At 34.9% G+C, this 7376-nt stretch overlaps 1 long non-coding RNA gene across 3 annotated transcripts; it reads right to left on the bottom strand.

Moving 5' to 3' along the window:
* Positions 1–2379: 2379 nt before the first annotated feature.
* LOC127126639 (uncharacterized) lies at positions 2380–4997 on the bottom strand. 3 transcript variants are annotated; one of them, XR_007805042.1, is made up of 4 exons: positions 4858–4997; positions 4586–4753; positions 3717–4003; positions 2382–3538 (listed from the first exon to the last, which is right to left on the bottom strand). It is a non-coding gene; the product is annotated as an uncharacterized LOC127126639 (long non-coding RNA). The 3 variants fall into 3 exon arrangements; XR_007805043.1 differs by lacking the exon at positions 4858–4997 and having other exon boundaries at positions 2380–3538; positions 3692–4003; positions 4586–4851; XR_007805041.1 differs by lacking the exon at positions 4858–4997 and having other exon boundaries at positions 4586–4851.
* Positions 4998–7376: the final 2379 nt, after the last annotated feature.

Below are 7376 nucleotides of genomic sequence, written 5' to 3'. Positions count from 1 at the left end.
GTTGATTTGACTTTGTCAAGTTAATATCATTGGATTTAGGGGATTGATGGAATGTACATTCCATCTCCCAAAATGAATGGATGATATTAATTTGGTAAAAGTCCTCCTTTGACCAATTTGAGTTTTGATCCATTCCCCTCACTCTTCATCTCATTCCCCTTCTTTATGCATCCATATCATTTGGCCTATGATATCTCAAAGTCCTAAGGCTAGTTGATTGAAAAATCAACATAAGTATGGATGAGATTAGGCCACCTCTTTTGCATATTCTTTTTGTGTGTGGTATGTTTCATGAGCATAGTCCATTATACTATGTCTCTAACATGCATTAACACCAAAATTCTATTGCCCGACATCAAATAGTTGTGACTTCTACATAAGTCCAATTACGATTGCTTAACATAACGCTAAATTTGTGACACAAAAGGCATAACATTCTAGTTGGTGAGATTGTAAGTCTCCCCTCTTTCATGGTATTGTGTGGAAACTTGGCCTTTTTCCTTCCTTTGGAAGATGTCTTGGCTCAAGGATCCATGCTTGTGATGAGTGGGTTGAGTGTTCTCCAAAGAATGACTTAAAAATGAAAAGCAAAAGCAAAACAATACTAACTTCTAACTCATTAACAACTAACTTTTAATTTCAAACCATTTACTTCAATGTCATTTAATTATAGCTTTATTCATTTTCCATTATTCATACCATTCTAATTGTTTATATTAATACAATTTTCAGTTTGTCCATTTGGACCATATTGTGTGATATATCTTGTTTGTGTATACTTTGCTTGTTTGTGTGGTCTTTGACCATTAATGTACATAATAACAACAAAAACCCTAAAAAAAACTTTTGTGTGGACTGTTGGCTTGATCTTGGACAAATGGACTTAGAACTTAGGCAACATTCCTATTCTAAAGGACTTGGCCAATGCCAACTTTCTATGAAGCCAAGTGCTTGTAATTTGAAAATTCATCTGATACGTCATTCAAGATCCCTCAGAGTTCATCTGCAACATGATCACTGCGAAGCTATTATTTTGAACCTGTGACTTGTGGAATTTATCTACTATATGGGCTAAATTTGAAGAATATCATGGAGTGACTAAGCTTGGATGCGACTATCTTTATTTGATGCCTTTGCTCTTCAAGATAATATAATTGTGCATTTGTGTGTTGCTTGATTCTAAATGTCCAACGAAATTCTGGGTTTCTATTGACATTCTTGTCTATTGGATTGCTACCCATTTGGTCAGATCTTTTCAACTCTTAACTTTTAATTTTGTGCATATGATTAGTCTCTTCATCTTCTCTCCATTTCTTTAATTTCAAAATCTCTCCCACCCTTTTCAAAATCTTCTTTGATTGAACTTATTTTGTTCTAAACTTTGACCACTTTGCAAAAAGATAGAAACTTTGGCCTTATGCCATTGCATTTTCAAACTTCTTTTCTTAAATCAAATTTGTAAATAAACTTAACTATACTTGACTTAAACTTTCAGAAAAGCAAAAAAGAACTAACTCATTCAAACCATTTTTAGGCTTTTGTGCCTTTAAAACTTAATTTTTTGTTAAAAACAATGCATCCACTTTGAAATTTGTATCACGAACTACGAGGTTTTGATCCCTCATTTTTATGTTGGTACGTAGGCACAAGTCCGAAGGTCTTGTCAAACACAAAAATATAATTAATGAATTCTTTTCTCATCCCCCCATTCTATTTGTTTGTGAACATCATTTTTTGTACCAAATACATATGCACACAAAAAGGGCTCCCTAGGAGTACCTAGGACACTTTGGGTGCTAACACCTTCCCTCTGTGTAACCAACCCCCTTACCTATAATCTCTGACATTTTATTAGTTTTGATTTGAAAATTTTTTACTTTTTGGGTTTTGTTCGTACTTTTTCCTTTTTCCCTTGGAAACAATAAAAGCACGGTGACAACTCTTGTTATTTGATGTCTTGCTTATCCATAGCTTGATGATCATGAATTTACCGCTACAATGTGGCGACGTCCATTTTAGGTCATTTGGTCCAAAGTTTCATGGTCTATTTTGGCCAAATCATTTCATGGTCATTTGATCTCAATATCATTAATTCATTCAAAACGCTTATTTGCAATTTGTTTGCATTGAACTTGAAAAATGGTCACTTGAATCCTATTAGTTCATTGTATCATTATAACTTTTTAAACCAATGAGATTATGTGGCATTTAGTAAATGGTCCAATAAACATCACATTGAAAAATTATAAGAATTACATTATTTTTTGCATAAGTTCACTTTTGGTCAATAGTTGACTTTTGTTCAACCAGTTAACCAAAGTCAACTCATCATATTACAATCCATAAGTCCTGAGTTTCTTTGGTCTTTAAGTTAGGATCATTTTTTGCATTTTTCCTGAACCAACGTGTACATACTAGGATATACACCAAACCATAACATGGATCTAACATTCATACATTTGGAAAATATTACAATACATACAGTCATGACATTTACAAAACAAAACCAACTTGCCACACATTTAACGAAACCACTGCTACTGCATTATAAAATAGATCAGCCTGAAAGTGGTCAGCTGAATGTGGCTTTTGTGGCCATGCTAGTATGCAGGTGTGCATTGCTGGGTACAAAAAGAGAAAGCTGAAAGTGTTGGCTCATACGTTTGACAGGTCGCTTGATGGTAGGAATTTTGATGTGGTTTTGTCCGATCATTTTGCTGCGAAGTTTAAGGAGGGATACAAAATTGATGTGCTTCAAAATGCGTTGAAGCTGAGAATTGGCTTAGGGAGAAGAAACAACAGCATGATTCACTTCCAAAACATGCCAACCTTGCACTCTGGTCAGCTGAAATAAGAAGGAAAGCTGAGGTTGTTGATAGGTTCTGTAAGCTGATTCCGAGAACCCAAAATCTCAAGGAATTCTCATCCGCGGTGAAAAATACATTCAGTACAATGCCTTAAGAAACATTTTGAAACCTACCCCAAGTACATATACTCTGCAATTGTTTTGCACCGAGATTTAAAACCAAGCAATTTACTCATCAATACAAACGATGATCCCAAAATATGTGACTTTGGGCTTGCCAAAACAACCTCTGAGGCAAACTTCATGACCAAATATGTCGTGATTTGTTGGTATAGAACCCCTGAGTTACTACCAAACTGTTCAGGATATTACAACTATTGAGGTATGATCAGTTGGCTGCATTTTGATGGAGATATTTAGAAGGGAGCCTTTATTTCCTGGTAAAGATTGTGTTCTTTAATTAGGCACTCATAACTGAGTTGTTAGGTTCACCAAATGAAGAAGATCTTGGATTCCTCATAATTGATAATGCAAAAAATATGTTAAGCAGTTTCCGCAGATAGAAAAGCAGCCCTTGCATGAAGGTTTCCTGATCTGTCCCCCCTAGCAATTGATCTTGCTGAGAAATGTTAATTTTTGATACCTTTAAATGCATAACTGTCAAGGAAGAAAATCCCGTTCTATCATGATTATTATTGGCATTGGCGTGATCAATGCAGTAACTTCCTCCGTCTGCAAAAAAGGAAACCACAACAGATTTGATCACAAGCCAACATTAAAGTCCATATTTCAGTTTCAGTTATAGAGATTACGACATCCCTACCAAAGCCGGTTTTGTAGGGACTTTTTTATTAATGTCATTCCTAAGAAAGATCTCGCGATTACCTGTACAGAAGACGCAAGCATTTACCTTCATTTGTTGTTGTTTGTCGGCATCGGGTTATGTGAAGCATTACACGTCTGACTTGGTCCACGGACACTTGGATTAAGGTAGACACCGACTTATCACGGCATACTGGTATCGTCAGATAGAGGGTCCTATTTCAAAATGATTCGACATCATTCACCGGTACTGGACTCCGAATTGTTTTCTACTCATTCTGATAGTGTGGACCTCCGCAAATATTTCCGTTTATTGGATCCAATACTTTTTCAGGAAGGAACTAAAACAGTTCTGCGATGCATATTCACCTGAAACTAAAATTAATAGATTAATTCTATTTATCATGGACCAACTAGAAATGAGTCCAGACAGGGCAATCCCAAGCAAACATTGAGCATAATCCACATGCTAATTAATCGGCCATGAAAATCAAGCAACAATTAAAATATTAGCTTAACATCAAAAATGCTAACAAGTACAAGAACTAAGCACTTCCCATTCATCAGCTCAGAGCAGTTTCACCTTGCCAATTGACTTAACATAACACACCAATAACATATACATTATAACTAACCTAAGGGAACACACATGGAATCCTCATAACCATAACAAATTTAAAGTTTGCTTCCTACTAACCATTGCATTTCAGATGCATTTGAGGTGGATTTAAGTTAATTTTCTAACAGAATTTGATTACTATAAAACAAACTTCCTAACTAACTCTAAAACAAATCCCAAATTCACCCTCAAATTAACTGAAATTCCAATTCCAAATGTAAATAAAATCCATTTTCCAACCAATTTGTTGATTTGTAACTAACTTTGCATTTGGAGTGAATTTCGTTTACATTTTCAAATGCATTTAATGACAGAAAGAAGCTCTATACAAGTGATACCTGTGTCACCATTGAGGAGGTTCAGTTTTCACTCAGTTTCACTCTAGTTCTTCATCCAAGTTTTGCTCTGAATCTTCATCCAGTTCTGCATTTCTATCTTCAACAAGGTTCTTCTGCAAATTCTACCTTCTGCACAATGGATATGCATCTCATCTCGACGTCGATTCACTGCAGTACCGACATCGACGCAATCAGACAAAAGAAGAAGGAATGTGATTTGAAGCATAACACTCGAAGCATAATAGAAAGGAAAGGCGGTACTTGTGACTCACCAAAAGTACAATCGCGTCGGAAACGCAGTTGGTAAGTTTTTTTATTTCCAATCTGTTAGTACTTTTTGTAAAACCTTATACGGCCTCCGCCGGAGGGTGTAACACCCTAAACCTCACATATAATTTATCGTGTAATTAAATATAAAATAAAACCACGTAGGGTATCACACATTCATAACACACATGACCTGCTCCGTATCACGGGTTTCAACAATAAATTTTAATACACACATTTGTAATAAGGATGTTTACACGACATCCAACTTATCTGAATCATACCTGGGATGTTTATACGACATTCAACTTATTTGAATCATACCTGGGATGTTTACACAACATCCATCTCATCTAATCAACATTATATACTCACATAATAAGACATTCATAACTTGTTATCGCATGCTCACTTCCATTTTAAAGCATCATCGCAGCGGAATTATCATCATAATTATGGAAGATAAAGCAAAGAATAACATCTAGTCTCAACTTCAATTGTAATAATAAAATAAAAGAGTTGTAATTAATCAACTCAACATCTTAAGAATTCTCAACAACACAATTAGTCTTATGAGTTCAACATAATCAAACATAAGGAATAAAATAAACGTTTAACCCAACCCGATATTACATGATCATAGCAAGGTACCACTAGTAAAAGCGACAAAAAAGAAGAAGTAATCCAAGAGCTACCTTCCACTTACTTCACCAATACTACTCTTGAGTATCTGCACAATGCCCATGTAAAGGCAACATTCAAACAGAAGGGGTGAGAATTCATTTCAATAATAACGATATAGAATGAAGAATAGAGTACAATATTTACACAATCATGCACAACGATATATCACATTCTTACATTCAAGTCATAATCAACATCATACACAACAACATCTCAATTATCATTAACAACATACAAACTCATAACTCAATTATCATTAACATCATATGCAACAACATGTCATCCAAAAACATATCAACAACAACCAATACAAATGTAACACTTATGCAATGTACTCAACACTGACTCGACATGCACATGGTACCAAATATGAACACTCAGGTTCATCTCACTCCATGATCCCCACCATAGGATCGATTCCCTCTTGGAACCGGAGCACACCAAAATCGCTACCATCACCATAGGTAACGCTTCACTAATCCCCCATAATATGAATTAGCAACTCGCACCCGATCCATCACCATGGGATCGAGGCTCACCAAAAATTAGACCGAAGCTCGTACACCAAGATGCATGACTCTCAAATAACATGCATTAACACAATAAGGTTCACCTAAAGGATCCCCACAAACATCTCATCATTTATGCATCACACCATTCATCATGCAACAACCAATCCATGTTACCACATGAATAATATCAAAAAATAACAACAACTCATCAACATCTTAACATCATCGACATAACAACATAATTATCACACAATGATATTACAACAATGCAACGATTTATCAACCAAACATATAAACCAATATATCTATTAATACATTAGGCATGTGAATATTATTAAAACATATCAACAATCACTACCATGTTTTAGGTCTGAGAGTTAGCTTTCTAACGCTTCAAACGCCATCAAAATCGGACTTACGAAATGAAAGTTATGGCCAAAATCGTCGGAATGTGTCAACAATTCCTTAACCGAACGTATGAACAAAAACTTCACCAACAAAGTAGGCATAGGAATAATACTCAATCAATTCACTTATCACCATCATATTATATCTCTTAGATTCATATTTATAATGCTTTAAACCCCAATCCAAAATGATTCACGAGTTGAAAGTTATGATCAAAACCGTGCATGAAGACGTTACTAAAAGTTATTGTTTTCTAAAATTTCCAACACAATTTTCATCTTCTTCAATCCCCAAAACGTCCATGAAATAATTACCAAAATTATTTTATCCCTGACACAAAGTTATAACCCTCTATTTCATATATCCAACGTTTCAAATGGAACTCGATTTGGACTTACGGTCAAAAGTTATGACAAAACGATTTCGACCGGAACATAAAAAAAAAGCTCGCGATTGTGACGGACAGAATGCAGAATTTTATGCGTTTTTCATCGTTGGAGGCCTTCCGGACCTCTGATTTTGATTCCGTAAAAAGCCCAACGCTCAGAAAATTATAACCTATGCAATAATCTAATTATATAAAGTTAATTTACAATTTTAACACAATTAAATCATTTAATCACAGTTTTAAGATTATGCCTAAAACCTTCGAAATTGCAACAATGGTGGATATATGTTCAATCATAAAAATAGAAAAAAAAACACGCACATAAGAGACACAAAATTCATCATATAATAATCATATAACAACCATCATAGTATTCATATTCAAATTCAAATTTATGAATCAAAACACCCAACCCTAAGGAGGTTAAGGGTTTCTCCATTCTATCCTTCTATCATTCCCTTTACTATTGCAACAAGTTCCCACCCTTACCTTAGATTTTCCAACAAGATGCATACTTCAAGCTATAACAATG

Source organism: Lathyrus oleraceus, chromosome 3, assembly GCF_024323335.1.
Source record: "Lathyrus oleraceus cultivar Zhongwan6 chromosome 3, CAAS_Psat_ZW6_1.0, whole genome shotgun sequence".
Taxonomy (NCBI): Eukaryota; Viridiplantae; Streptophyta; class Magnoliopsida; order Fabales; family Fabaceae; genus Lathyrus; species Lathyrus oleraceus.
The sequence above is the reverse complement of the archived record's forward strand: the minus strand, read 5'-3'. Positions and strand labels throughout refer to the sequence as shown.